Here is a 16259-nt window from a genome sequence, read left to right on the forward strand (position 1 = left end):
ATTTCATTAGCTGTTACTGCCATGGTTTCTCCAGCAAGCAGAGCAGAGAGGGACCTGAGAGCCAGCAGTTGCCTGCTTCCAGAGTCCTGTCACACCGGCACTCCCTCACTAACCCAAAACCGCTTCTCCTCTGTGTCGCATAAAACTCCTACATGTGCTGCATAACCTGCACACCCACTCACCTACACACATACACACACACACACACACACACACACACACACACATAGAGTCAGGCAGGAAAGCAGGCTTTTAGTCAGCCTCTGTCCCATGTGCTTTTGCCTGGAACAGTCTATTAAATTGTGGAACACACCTTTAAATTGGTCTCTTGGCAATGATACCTAATGCGCATTTCATTGAATGTTTTGACATGTTGTTGTTTTATTTATTGCACCAGTCATAAGGAAGTTCTCGTCAGACAACATTTTCCATTAGAGAAGGCATGCAGATGTGTGTGTATGTGTATATGTATGATCACGCAATAACATGTGGGTGCAGGAGTCGGGGATGCATAGTGTCAAAACTAATAAGCTTGGCCCTAAACAGCATAAGTGTCTGCCAGTAAAGTCCAGTAAACAGCCACTCAGAGAGAGAAGGAATACAGTTTTGGTTTCCAAAGTTCTGAACACAACCAAAATGTAAAATGTTCATAGGCTTCTGCAGGAAGCCATGAAAACAAAATATAAACTGCTCCCTCCATCCTGCTGTTTCTCCTGTTTGTAATCTAAAAGTTGACATATTTAATGGCAGTGAGAACGCATGGAGTGGAGAGCTCAGGGGACCAGTTAAAACTTTGATCCAGTGTTGGTGCAACAGCAGTAAAGGGGAAATACTCTCTCCCAGCTATTCACACCACAGCTTTTAAGGTTCTTCCGAGGATTTCTGATCACCACCGTTTTACAACAATGCATACTTCCCTCGTTGGATCATGTGTTTGGGCACTGAGGAGATGGTGGTATTCACGTGACTGACTGAACCATGTCGGTCCTCCCTGGGAGCTCATATGGTCTTTTAACAGGAGACATTTGATGTCAGAGGCCCTGTCAAAACAGATGGCCCTTCAATTACTTTTCCCAAATCAACTTCAGGACCAGAGATGGCAACACGTGGAAGTTGCTAATGACATGTTGACATAAAAGTAATGAAGAGGAATGCATTTCTGCTGCCGTTATTCCAAAAACAGATTTGTTTACAGCCACATTTTGGCATACTTTATGAATGATCACATTTCAATGGCTTTTGTTTGCTTATAGGTTTAAGTCAATTATCGTAAGGAATCCTGACAATGGGAAGAGTTTCTTAAACCTCTTTTAAAATGTCAATTATAAAGTTTTCCCATTCCGTTGGGCAATAATCAAGGACAGGACCAACACAGAGAATCATTCATCTTTTGCCTAGAGCCAAATTATTTACTTATGATATCAATCAGTTGGAGCTTTTTCACAGCACTCTTTCTACTCTATCTCTAAATCACAATCGCTCCCTCTTAACCTCTCACACTGACAAGCAATCAGTAGTCGTATCTCAGTGGAGGAAATGCATTTCTTGATCATGGGTAGTGATTTAGCAGAAATGTTAAAACATTTTAATCAAGCTTGAAAACCGCAGAGTACACAAAAAGAAAAACACAAATAATCCATATTGCTACAGTATATCAAGTTAGAAATAATTTAAGTTTCAATTGCTTATCAGCTGAGGCAAAAAAAGGGAAATGGAAACAGTAAGAAGCAGAGAGTAGGAGGTGGAATGCGGGAGAATGTTTTGTGATGTACAGATTCCTGGGATCACATGTAGCTGTAAGCAGCGGCTACATGTGTGAAAGAGCTCTTTGTCTGCAGCCCAGGTTCCTGGGTTCAGCTAATCAAATGGATTAGAGACGGCTTTGAAAGTCCGCCCATCTGAATTGGCCATCCGCACAAAAACAAACACACTGTAGTGGCTGCAGCCGTCGACTTTCACCAAGGTGCCTGGTGTGTGTTTGTGCATGTGTGCGTCTGTCTGCATAGCAGTGTGATTGACCCTTTGTGTTCCGATGTGTCTACTGTATACGGGTGTCCATGTGTGCGTTAGTGAAGATGAACAAGCAGAAGGTTATCTTATGGTAGCAAAGATACCAAATGTGTCCTTCAAATGTCTATAAAGTTAAACAGATTAGTAAGATTCCTTATCATTAGCACTTTGAGAAAGGAGGCAGTTCTGACAGATGCATACAAGGTGCTGCTCCCTCTCTGATCCCTCACTCCAGTGCTTCAATCCAATTTGTTGTCTGTATCGGTTTCTGGCATTTTAATAAGACCCAGATCTCATTATTCTCTCTCTTCCGATCTTTTCAAGTGGAGCATCTGCTTCTATTGCGATGTCAAACCTAATCAGGGTGTATTATGCACAGCTAAATGATGTGCACTCAAAATGTTGCAGGACATTTCTGCTTTATTTATGTGAATAACAATGAGACTAAATCAATGAAATACTTGGAACTATAGCATCCCCAAACAAACAAGTAAATAAACAGATACGTACATAGTTGAGGTTTGACGTTACAAGTTGTTGTTTTTTTTAAGAAAGCTGCAAAAAAATTCAAGAGGGTTACTGACACCACCTAAAACACTTTGGGAACCAAGAGGTCAGAGCACAACAATGTGTCGATGGAGACAGGCTCTGGCTTATCAGTGAGGATACAGACATGTAACACTGCTCCCGATCCCAAGGCTTGATTACTCACCTCTCCCAAACTGGGAAACACTAGCACTTTCCACTTCATCCACTCTGTGTGTGTGTGTGTGTGTGTGTGTGTGTGTGTGTGTGTTTGTATGTTCTTTCCACTGTGCTGAGGAGTTTCCACTGAGTGTTTGGTTAAAAGAAGGAAAGGTCACATGATGTTGGCTCTTTGCAGGACTCAATTTTCTCTCGTGTATCAATCACAGAGTCACAGATCTCTTTATCTCCTTGTTCCTCACATGCTGAACCACAAACACAAACACACACACGCGCACACACACAGACAGACACACCCACAAACACCACTCAACAGCCGGAGCTCCCAGGTGGCCAGCTAACTGCCTGGAAGTGATAAAGTTGTGAGGCCCACAGAGACAGTCAGAGGAGGAAAAATAAGCTTTGTCATCCAAGAGATGGCCTGATACAGCAGCACGTATCAACCCCCCCCCCCCCCTTCTCTGTGTAGCCCCAATGGAGCTCAAACAATCATGATCCACACACACACACAGAGACACACACATACACACTTTCCTCCAATGAGAAATGACAAGTCGGATCTGTTTACTAACACTGGCTTCAGCTCTCACATGGCTACAAATTGGATAAGATGAAGACGAATGCATGAGACTGTTTGTGTGTGTGTGTGTGTGTGTGTGTGTGTGTGGGTGTGTGGGTGTGTGCATGTGACTTACAGATATAAAGGTAAAAGCGGAACATTCACACCCTACCCTATCTCTGAATGAAAAGCATATCATTGAAGACAACAACAACAACATAACTGTTATCAGCAACAACAACGATGGCAAAATCCTTACTTGTCTTTACATTGTGTATTATCAGCTGAAGAAGCAACTGACTACTGTGTCTGTGTCCAATCAACCACATTGTTGATTTTCAGAGCTTTGTGCAATGGGATAATTCATGGTTGACTGGAAGTTGCTGATTTCTGCTGTGTTTATTTCCAGTATATGATGCAAGATCATCATAATGAAACCCGGCAGACACCAAGATACTCTCTCTCACTTTCACTGTCCTTTCCTCTCCTTGTTATTGCATCAGGAAATGTAAACGTGTCAACCTTCCTTTCTTCTAGATTTTCTGTGTGTGTGCGTGTGTATGTGTGTGCGTATCTGGTCCACAGATGTGACTAGTGACTGTTGAGGAGTTATCTCATCTTTAAAGCTGTGTGATGGATGCCTGTGAACCTAAAAGAGCGCAGGGAGTAAATACAGACCTAACTAGATAATTGTATCAGGGTCCGATAGTATTGTCCTGGCTCTATCTGTGTCCCCGTTTGACCATGATGGCCCTCCTGGAGAATGTGACCATGTGAACCCTCTGGAGGAATACTGCATTTCATTACGATTATACAAAGTTTGGTTGAGAGGAGAGGAGAGGAGAGGAGAGGAGAGGAGAGGAGAGGGGTTTGAATGTGATAAAAGGGAGAAAACAATGAGTGAATATATAGTAAATATAGTCTGAGGTCCTCTAATCTGGAAAAATGTGTCTCACTACCTCCAGATGGCCGTAATGACAAAAGAGTTAAGTTCTAAATTGAAGATTGGCCGTCTGGCGTCTCCCAGTCCAGCTCTGTCCCCTCTGAGGCAGAATGATGGCTGATGACTTAAGCTCCTGTTCTTGGCTTAAATGGACCCTTCAGCATCCATGGAGATAATATTAGTGCGATGATACTAATAGACAAACATGTAGATAATGGGGAAGTACACAAGAGCGTATTACAGAGAGAGAGAGAGAAAGAAAGAGAAAGAGATGTGATTGACATGACCATACAGCCACACAGCACTAGATATGCGAAACGTGACAAACATACACACACACGCATGCACTCACTGACAGACAGTCGGTGGTGGGCTTTGGGGGCCTTTGGAGGCGCCAGATGGGACATTCTGCAGTAATTGAGGTAATTTGTAGAGGCATTCGGCGATACTGACGCAGAACTTTGGGTTAGAATCCAAACTGAGAGCGCTGAAGTATTATAAAGGCTGTCACTCTCGAGCCAATTCTCTGTGTATTCTCCATGGCTTCCATTGAACTTCATATCCCCTCATTAATCTCACTCTGTATCGTCTCCCTCTGTTTTCGTTCCACAATTGAGAACAGTGCCAAAGTATTCTGTTACCGCTGGCTTTGTCTTCAGTCCTCGTTATCAAAGATGTCACTAATCCTATGGATGTTCAGAACCATGCCTCTTCTGCTACTAATTCTACCGATTATACCACTAAATCTGCTCTCTCTCTCTCTCTCTGGCTGGTGTCCCTGTGGTCCCAGTGGCTCCCAGGGCCCCGCTGCATCCAGCTGGCATGGCTGAGGGAAGTGGGACAGCTGGGATCCTTGACCACCCGGATTACACCAACCCACTCACCATCATCAACAGCCCATCAAGACAAGGAGTTTTCCACTTCAAAACCTCACGGAAATCGCTCGCTCCAAGTTCCCAGCCATCACTCCAATTGTTGTTTCATACTTGGATACAAAAGCTGAGCCACTTCCCAAATCCTTAACTTTCTATAATCACCTCCTCCAGCGACCGAGCGGGTTAGATGTATCACTGACTTGACTGTTCGACTCCATACCTGGCCCTGAGGAGTGAGAGAAGAAGTGTCCTTTTTGATGCTCTTTGATATATGAGGATGTTTAGACTAAGCGCTAGTTCTGGCATTCAGGCTATGTATTCTCTGTGGATATGGCTCCCTCCCTGTGATCACAGCATGGCTATGGACCTAATCAAAATCAAAAACAGGAAAAGGCTTTCAGCGATAACATGCTATTCCAAATCTTAATTTGAGAAGCATGCGGCATAAAATAAAGGTAATCTATTGACACTGATAGTTCCCAAAAGTTTGTGTTGGAACTAAGCACTCCTCAGTGAACCATCTGAGTATGAGTTGTGTAAGTAGCAAGGAAGTGTCTAGATTTCGGTCAAAGTGTGAATTTGGAGTAGGAAATGTATGATAAGTGTGGTTTCTCTACAATTACGGAAGAGAAAGTTCAGTGATATTCTGTGAAACCATCCAAAGTTGTTTGTCCGTCATTGACGACACATCAGAGAGAGAATCAGACTGAGAGCTGTAGAGCAAGAATGTTCCCATCATGTATGTTGTTATTGTTGCTGATTGTCTTTAATTATCTTTCCACCAACACACAAAGTCATCCTGCACACACTCGGCCACTATCCAATCGTGTATCCATAGACTCTCATTAGGTTTGCTGTCCTGCCTTGTCCCCACTGGTCACACATGGGCAGAGGGCATGGATGAGGTGACCCCGGGCCCCTGTTTGGCATGGCTAGGGGCCTCTCTGTGCAGACTAGCAGACTCCTGCCTTTGTTGGGCGCTGCCCTGTGAGAAAGCCTAACGGCCAGGGTCTGAATGTTGACCCTACGCGCTAATGGTAAACACCAGCCAAATGCCAAACAAACAAAAGCAAAACTATAGTGTCTCTGTAATGAGCCTCTCTCTCTCTCTTTCTCCTTCACTCTATCTCCTCATGTCCTCTGGAAAGCCTCAGTGGTTAATGTACTAATATAACATCGGAACATGAAGTGAGAGGCCAGCACCAGCAGCAACCCAGAGTTCATTCAGATGTCTGATGGAAATCCAACTCAGCTTTGTTTACATATTCGTTCGGGATCATTTGGCTCCAAACCATTCCATTTTCTTGTCCATGTACGTTTTTTTTTCCCCTCTTTCATTTATTTCTGAGAGCTTTGGGAGCTATTTGGACATGAACCCATGGCTTTCCTTTCTGCCCGTTTATACCCTCGAAAGGACTCCCAAAACACACACACACACACACATAAACACACACACACACACACACCGATGGGTATGTGGTTCCATGAGTTCAGCATCAGCAGCTGCTATGGTGGTTAAGAGTCTATGGCTTTGCCTTTGCCTGTATTCTTGCTGAAGGACAGTGCCAACCATCTCACCCACACAACACTGATGACACACACACACACACACATACACACTCACCAGTGCCAGCCCAACCAAGCCAAATCCTGGTTATGAGGTAGTCTGTGGCAGGACTCCATTAGCTTTGGCCCAGCGAGGGTCACTGTGTTCCAGCCTCGACAAGCAACATTGGTTCACTAACCTCTGGAGCTGTGACCTGACTAATGCCTTGTGGATTTTCACTGATCGACTGGAGTAACCACACTCTTTCTACATTCCAGTGTTCTCCTGTAACCGAGACTAATCCTGTAAGCTCTAATAGATATTATCACTTTAAACTGAAAGGCACACTCCATTTAATTAAACCCGGCTGCTCTGATCCTACAGCCAAGTAGCGGTCTGTTTAAGAGCAGAGACATTCAGTATGCATGTATTTCTTTTCATGGTGCAATTAATTACGAGACAAGTACAAGTCTACAGGTGTTAACCAAGTAATTGTTCATTACTAATGATAATTTAACAACATACTGTGAGGTTCTCCATTTCCTCTGTCTGTCTCTCTCTGTCTTTCTCTCAGCGTTCTGTCTCTCTCTCTTACTCCACTCTTCTGAGCTCTGTGCCTGTTGTTGCCCATTCAGAACTTTTAACTGGATCTTGCCTTTCTTTCTCCCAGTGTTTTCCGTTAGATGGCTGTGCCTGCTGTTTTTAAGCTCTGCTTTTCATTGGCTTTATGAGACCAACTGTAAATTCCTGAAAGCCTTGTGTCTCACAATGCGCTCTATCCAGTTTTCTCTTCACCCCACCAAACCCCTCCCTCTCCCAACTTAACTGCCTGGCAAGCACTTGCCCTGGCACACCTTTTACACTCTCTGTTTGGCTTGTGAAACCTGCACTACTAATTATGAGGTGGTAATTATTGAGTGTAGAGCTGATGAGTGGTGTACTAGTGTTGTCTGTCTTCCCCACCAAGCCATGTGTTTCCATGTCAGAGGTTCAATGTGGTTCAATGTGACACAGCAGCAAGTCAACAAAAAGACTACTGAGCATCTTTTATATGATTTTGCCACAAAGTAGAAATGAGATAAGCAGGTATTTTCCTCTTCAGAAATATGAAGATTTGATGGAGTGGAGGGTTAAATAGAAATGGGACAGAGAATTGTACTATAGGAAGTGGTGCTGTCACAACTTCAGCATATGATGTGGTTCTGGAGATCTGCCACAAGAAAGCGCAGGAAAAAGACAGATGTGTTGAGTTGTTAACAGAGTTTAATGGTTGTACTGGTGATCATGGTTTTGTTGGAGTAGGATAAGCCTCACACTGGAGGAAGGAGCTGAGCAAAGAGGTGTGTGTGTGTGTGTGTGTGTGTGTGTGTGTGTGTGTGTGTGTGTGTTCGTGGCATGAGTGCATTAGTATGTGCGCAGTGGGGATGGAATTGAGGAAATGCAGAAGAGTGGAGCCAGACACAGTGACAGAGAAAATGGAATAATATAGCGAGGTAGAGAGAGTGTGTTTGCGATAGCTGGCTGAGGGAGGCTCTTTAGACATCTGTTAATGATTTTGCAGATGTGTGTTGGGGACAGAGGGGGGCTAGTTTCACTGTAACAACAGAAGCTGCATTGTGCTTTGTCTAATTTGGGTGCATTTTGTTCTCTTTTGTGACCCAGGGGCTGCAAGCGTTGGCTCGCAATGCTCACTGAATTGTTACCATCACAGTGTCATATCTGCATGCAAGGTAGTACACACACACACACACACACACACACACACACACACACACACACACACACACGCACACACACACAGACAGTATCCCCTCATAGTAGTAGCAATGTCAGTAATGTCTCCGGTATGTCCTGTAACTCTTTGAACTTGCTGCCACACCCTCAGTCTAACAGACAGGAGTCAAAGGTCAGTGCTGTAGTCTCTTAACAGGAGTGTATGACATGAACTTAGAGGTTTGGTCTAGAGTAGCCATTGTCAAAAGTCGTGGGGTAGACATTTGACTTGAAACAAAAAAAGGTTATACTTCTACTGAATGCTATCATAGGCCATGAGGACATACAGGACCCAAACAAAGCCATAGTTATGAGAGATCTGAGTCAAAGCTCTGTATTTTCAGTCGGGTTTTTAGTATGTAAAAAATGCCACACTTACCCTTGAACCATAGGAAGAGGTTTTGAATGGCATTCCTCTGTCTGTCAATGAACCCACTGAAATCTGCTACTCTCTCTGCCCCCATGAAAGAGAGAGGAGGGGAATGAGAAAGAGTAAATGAAAGAGGTATAGAAAGAGAGAGGGAGGGAGAAGAAAAGAATGGGGTAGAGGGGGGGGGAAAGAATGTCCTAGACGGGGATGGTGGAGGGAGCGGAGGAGAGGGAGGGAGGGTTGGGGGAGGAATGAGGCTGAGCAGTTGAAGGGTTGAAGGGTTTGGGTCTGATAGCTTGATGTGCATCAGTGATCCCAGTCCTCTCCCAGTCCATACACACTCTCCTCCCCCTCCTTTCTCACTCTGGCATTCAGCAGCACTTTCCCACTGGGTAGGTCAAAGCCCCATTAAGAGAGTATTTTGTTGCTATATTGTGTTTGTTGTGGGGATAGTAAGTGGAGAGGGCAGCTTGGCAATAGAGAGAATGGGGACTTGCTTCAGCGGTCTTCCTCTCTACCAATTCAGGCTCAGATAGTTCCCACTCGAGCTGTCAATACTAACACACACACTCACTATCTGCCTATCTGCACTGAGGCTTTGAAACGCGTCTAGACCGAGTCAATTTGTGTGTCGATCTGGCAAGTTAGTACTTTCTATTTCAGCATATAATGGCACTATATAATCAAGTTAATTAGGCTCATTCTGGAAATAGAGAGAGAGAAGTAGTGAAGAATTATGATATTCTGACATATATATATATATATATATATATATATATATATATCGCAAATCTATTTTATTGAGAAAAGATACAAGGTTCCAACCAAAACTCAAGAAGCAGTGACACAATTTGTATTTGCCAGGATCTTAGGGACTGTGGAGTGTCTTCCTTAAACTTTATGGTGTAACAGTTAAAGAAAATAAATACGTTAATGTTTGGGGTATCATTTAAATTTAGCACAATTTATATGTTTAAAACACAAAGTACTTATGGCCGGCTAATTACGCTTATGTGTGGGTTTGTGTGTTTGTGTCCGAGTGTGCACGTGCATGTGCTCGCATATGCACACACATCTGCTGATGTTATGCTCTGGTGTTTATTGGCACAGGTGCATGCTCCAGTACAGTCCAGGACTTTGAAGATACCAGACCAGGAAGTCAGGAGAAATAGGAGGGGTCTTGATGAAAGAGAAGCCGAGGACCAGAGAAAGGTGGAGGTGTATGTTTTACATACACCAGATGGAATCTACAAGTGGTTTTAATATCCATGGCTAATCAACATATTGGACTTATTCTGACAGTAAAAATTTGAACATAAGTTTATGACTCCAGACATTTCTATCAATAGCTATGGAGTACAGTTCCCTTACCAACAGCGGTAACAGCAGTTGTGTCGTGTTCTCTCCACAGTCATTAGTGTGTCCAATAGTGTTTCTGCTCAGACAGTAGCTCTGCTGTTTGACCCCCATACTGTGAAACCTCCTAATTGCGGTTTAAGAGTGAAGGGAAACAGATGCAGCAATTACACTCCTGTTGGGTTTAGGTAGAGGAAGAGTCCGGGAGCCAGGCTGGGATCTCTGCAATGGCAGCTCGAAAAGCCCCATTAAAACGTGCAATACATGAGCTGGGCTGTAATCAAAATCACATAACAGCTTTTTAAATTCAGTTTTCCTTCTAGCAGGGTAGTATTTTTGGTACTCAGGCTTTGTTCTTCACAAGTCTTGAAATGTAGCCTGAAACCTCTCAGTTTGGGTCTCTTGCAGCATGGTGACTGGCACCAGGACGTGATTGGGCGTGACTCAGGAAGCCCTATTTTAGGTCTTGGTCTGTGTCCGATGGTGCTGTTTGAATAAGAGGACAGAAATACCCAAACACCAGGAGTCAGGAAACAGTCCACAATGACTCTATAGAATGGACATTTATACCGCACAGTCTCTAATCTGTAATGCACGTCAGTGGGATGCGTCATATTAATGCCAACTTTAAAAGTCCATGATTCATGGTGTGTATGTGTATGGTGTCAGTGGCATACATGCGCTCGTGTGTGTGCATGTGTTTGTACTTGCGTATGTCTGCCTGCAATTACACTGTATCTGTCCATTTGTTTGAGTGTGCAGATCTAAGGTTAACATCCCAAGATTAAGGACTGTGATTGCAATCTATGCTGAGCCTGAGCGCTTGTTAGCCTCTGGTGGACATAAACAAGGATGCAGTAACTTAAGCTGCATCATTCACTGGAAAACAATGATGTCATTTCACAGACCCAATACTAGTTTTTTATTCGTTTTTCTTTCCCACTCCGCTGGAGTCTCCGGATCGCGGTCTCTTTGCGGTGAGGTTTAACATAGCAATGGCTGCTGGCACCAGCCAGTGCGGCCTTTGCTGGGTTTCCTGGTTTTCTTTTATACCTAATTGCTCACCACATATGTGACAAATGACGCCAGATGCCACAAGGGAGAGAAATCCAGCTCTCTAAGATTTATGAGCTCCAGGGAAATAGTGGGCCTTATTTATAGAAGCCTTTTTACTAGACCTGGCCCCAGGGAGTGGAGAGTGGCTGGACCTAGTGCCAATACAGACTGTGGCACGTGGGATCCATTAGGCATACTGGGATAATTCATTCAGGTGTGGAGAGCAGGTTGTCCCGTGTGTGTGTGTGTGTGTGTGTGTGTGTGTGTGTGTGTGTGTGTGTGTGTGTATGTGTGAGAAGAGAAGAGAAGAGAAGAGAAGAGAAGAGAAGAGAAGAGAAGAGAAGAGAGGAGAGGAGAGGAGAGGAGAGGAGAAGAGAAGAGAAGAGAAGAGAAGAGAAGAGAAGAGAAGAGAAGAGAAGAGAAGAGATACACAAGAAACACTACAATGGTTCATTCTACTCACAAACACACAGATACACACACACACACACACACACACGCACCTGCATCCCCCACATAGATGTCAAAGCAACCACCAGCAAGGCTTCGTTATCTGCCAAATTACACTTTCAGCCCTGTGTGCATGTGTGCTGCTGAGTCAGTTCTTTGAAACTCCTTTCAGTGGTTGGACTGTCGCTCTCGGAAAGTGGACATCCTTATTCCTCCATATGTCCATTACCCTCCATTTGTCCTCCCTGTTTCCTTGTTTCCTTGTTTCCTGTACGAGTGACCTGAAGTTAAACCCCTAGCTGTCCTGTTTGTCATTGTCAGGAAGAGAGAGCCCCCCCCTCTTTGTTCACAGACAGACCAATAGACCAACAGACTGACCAACTGGACATGCAGTATTTTCACAAAAGACAGTGTCACCAATTTACTGATCTGACCTGTGCTGCTGTTTCACATGAACAGCCTAATTGTGACACCGGAGGCTGGTGAGCCTCAGCCTGGTGCGGCGTTTGAACTGAAGTGCGGCGTGTTTGATGCTGCTCCTCATGCCTCCTCCATCCTGTCTCAGCTCCCTCAGGTATGCAGGCCAGGGATTCTTGGCAATCGCAGCTTCAGACTGCAGCCCAGATGAGACCCACTTTACTACATGTCTGCCTCCCTCCCTGCACTCACAGGAAATTGAAAAAAAAAAAAAAGAGAAAAGAATCAGGGCTCAAACTCAGAGACATGATTTGACTATTTTGATTTGAAGTTTACTGTATGTGAACTCAGTTGACTGGGTTCTCCAGTAGAAGTTGAATGAGAAATGGGGGAAAGTGTTAATTATCCCATTCCATTCCGTCCCATTCTACTTACTTGATGAGGAGTGAAGTGAAGTGATGACTTGTGCTACTCACAGATCACTCAGCATCCCATTTGTCCTGTAAATGCTCAGAAACTCATGAATCTAGCTCATAAACGTCACTGACAGCAGGCTGCAGAAGTATTTTCAGGGATAGGAATGGTAGAAAATGTTTGTCTGTGTGTGTGTGTGTGTGTGTGTGTGTGTGTGTGTGTGTGTGTGTGTGTGTGTGTGTGTGTGTTTTGGGAGTCCTGAGTGGGTGGTGGGGGGACAGACAGAAAGACAGATGACAAGCAGCAATGTTATTTCCACCGGAGTGATAAAAGCCTTCAACGCGGTCCTAGATCACAGCGTGGTAAAGGCTCCCCCTCGGCCCCCAGCTCCTGCCAAATCCTCTTCTTCTTCTCTTCTTTGTTCTTCTCCTCTGTCAGTAGTGTTTATAAATCATAAACTCAACACACAGGCAGACTAGGAGGAGCGCTGAGCTCCACAGACAGGCATTCACAATGCTCCCTGTGCATCTTTGTGTGTGTGTGTGTTTGTGTCTGTGTCTGTGTCTGTGTGTGCTTCCATGCGTGTCTGTGGAAGTAACAAATTATATTTATTCTTGTTAGTGTAATTTTAAGTATTTTTTAAATCAATAATTTTACTAAATTTTAAATTTTGGATCAGAAACTGGCCAATGCAACTTGCACTTGCATCAAATGTTAATGTAGCCTAATGTTAAGTTGACTAACTGTAACTGCTTAAATGGAAGCACAATATAGCTAAAAAGCCACCCATCCAACTGCAAAATTGTTGGTTTGCTAGCTTGTTGGAAAGCTAATAGCAATAGAAACTACAATGTTAATGTTACTGAATGAAGGGAATATGCATTTTCAGTTGTTTTTAATCAAATAAAATAATGACATAAAAGAATATTTTTCAAATGCTCAAAATAGTCTCCAAAACATGCAATATCAAAAGTGCATTGTAGAGTAAACACTAGTCAAAGTTGTGGGAGGAGAGAGTCATGCTTCTCCACAGCACAACGCATAACTGACCAAAACCATATTTTGACATGCACCCGTAATTTTTGTTATTCTGTTTTTACCCTTATGTGGACTGCCACACGCTCTCCTAACTTTTAACTTTTCCCACAGCAACCTTTTCTGGATGACTGAGGCTGGCTGGGGTTTCCCTTGGGTGGTTGATGAGAGCGGGAAAGTGAACGGGTAAGGGGAAGATGGAGTTGGTGAGTGAGGGATACGATGAATGGGTTAGGGAAAGCCCGTGAATGTCATCAAATCCACAGCAGCTCCCGGCCCTCACCCATGGCCTTGGCCTGTTGAGATCTGCAGTTCTGAAAACACTGAGGATGTTAGTGATGAAAAGAGAGATGGTCTGTACAGAAAGCTCCATGAACACATCCTTAAACTGTTGTGCTGAGTTACTTTGTCGATGCATTTTATTTTGTAAGAGGTTATTTCCAATTAAAATAATGTAATTTAAACACTATCCTCTTGTCCTTTTTGTATTACATGGGAAAGATCATATGTAACACAGATGTTTGTCATATTATACTGTATGTAACATAAAGAATACACATGATTTTAAAATTTAAAGTAATGGCCCACTTTGTCAAAACATTGTTCTGTCCTTTATTTTGAAAGGAAAGAAGCTCACTTTTGTTTTTCTATTCTTTTTCAGCCTTTTCAGCTCCTTCCTCTTTTACACCTTGTATACTTATCTATCAGCAGTCAAAAAGAAAACTGCAGGTAGCAGAGCTTTTACTTACCGTGCTTTTCTTTGGAATGGTCTCCCTGCTGCCAAGAGAGAGCAAAATCTATCAATGTCTTGAAGTCAAGGCTTAAAACCATTTTTTTCACTATAATTTGGCTGATTAAGCTTTGCACAATTACTGAGAGACTCCCTCTCTTCATACAGTAAGGTTAGACTAGTTAGTTAGCACTAGTTCAGGTTCCTGACAATGGGAATTTAGTTTGTGTGTCGTGTTTTCAGGGTCTGTGTGCACCTGTTCATTCATGTTGGTCTGAGTCTGTTTGTGTGAGTGGGAGTAAGTGAATGAGCTTGTCTGCTGTGTGTATGGGTGTGCCTCCTATCTCTTTTCATTTCAGATTGTGGCTGCAGCTGGGCAGAGTCGGTGTCCTTCATGGTGCCTGACTCTTCCTCCCCCCTTGCCTCCGGTGGTAGTTGTTGTCCATGTTGACCGAGGAGGCATTGACACCCTGCACCGCGTGTCCTTCCTATGATGATGACCTTGATGACAACAATGACGATGGTGACCGAGTTGGTGTTGATGCTCTGTGACAGATCCGGACATTCCCCCAAGCGTTCTTACTGTGTTTATTCTGTGTATTTTGTTTATGTTCAATTTTGTTGTCAGTATTTAATCTTTGCTTGCTCACTCTGAACGCCTGACCGTCCTGGAAGGGGGATCCCTCTCTGTGAAGCTTTTCCCAGGGTTTCTTACATTTTTCCCCCAATTAAGTTTTTGTGGGAGTTTTTCCTCGTTCTCACTGAGGCTCTAAGGTTGGGGGGAGTGTTGTTTTCATTTATCGTTTTAATTTATTGTTTTATATTGTGGGAGTTGTGAAGCCCTTTGAGTCTGTAACTGTGATTAAGGGCTATAAATTTAAATCATGGACATTGGTGTGAGAAGATCGCCAAACGCAGATCAGATTTTTTGAATTCCTATCGAAATTGTGGTCTAGACGCCAGAAGATTTTTATAGCTTTATTTATTTCATGAGGACACATCTTTGACTTCATTGCTAAGTGTAAATGCACCAAATGTCCATGACATTGAGAATGTAAATGCATAAATGAAGTGCCATTCAGCTATATAGGCTACAATTTGTATTGTTGGGTATTTGAAAACAGAATAAAGTCGGAAAACCTTTAGGCTGACTAAATGACTTTGTGAAAGCTTCCCCATTCATTCCCACGGGCCCATTCAGTTGTGGGATGGTTCCAGGGCTTACTGATGAGGTTTGGACCTTGGCAGCCAAACCTCACCTCCCTCATTCAGGTTCACTTCTTAGAATGGCTATTTTAGTATCTATAGATCAGCTATTTCTGTTTTCTATCTGGGAATCCCTCTCTTTCTCTCTCTGCATTGAGACAGCATTGACGAAGAACCTTTGATTTGAGCGCTTTCTGTTTGTGGAGACCAGAAGTGAGTGGCTGGGTGGTTGGAGTTTTGTTTGTGGACCAAAGCTCTAAAAGGCTTTTCAGCTGAAGGCTCTCTATAGACAGGCCAGAGGAAACCTGTTGGCACCAGTCGTCTGTGGACTAGTGAAAGCTTATTGTGACTCTTGGTGCCAGGTCTCATTGTAAAGCGTGGGGTTTGGACTGTGTCCGAGTGTTTCAGAGGGCGGTGACACTGGTACCGTTCACAGTTAACACACTACAGAATCAGCTTAGAGAGCGAGCCAAGCCGGGGCTGCGGAGCTACACTGGTCAGCCTAAAGAATTAAATCCCTCTATTATGATGGAGTGATGAAGGAGGAAGGGGCGGGGTGGGGGGGTGTAGGTGGGCGTCTGTGGGCCGGGATGGAGAGAAATTGGGTGACGGGTGGGGTGGAGGGGACTGAGCAATGAGGACCGAGGAGCTTTTGGCCAGATGAGTGATGTTCAAGGATATGGGCAAGGAAAGGCAATGATGGGTTTAGTATTGTGAATTTATGACGCACTTAAGTGTTGACCTCACGTGAACCATAGACAACCCCCCCCACCCCCCCACCCGCAATGTGTGTGGGAAAAGCACACACTCAAAC

The sequence above is a fragment of the Centroberyx affinis genome, unplaced genomic scaffold (assembly GCF_046629955.1).
Source record: "Centroberyx affinis isolate AG114_WGS23_722 - 3 ecotype Tasmania unplaced genomic scaffold, CSIRO-AGI_Caff_v1 ptg002477l_1, whole genome shotgun sequence".
Classification (NCBI taxonomy): domain Eukaryota; kingdom Metazoa; phylum Chordata; class Actinopteri; order Beryciformes; family Berycidae; genus Centroberyx; species Centroberyx affinis.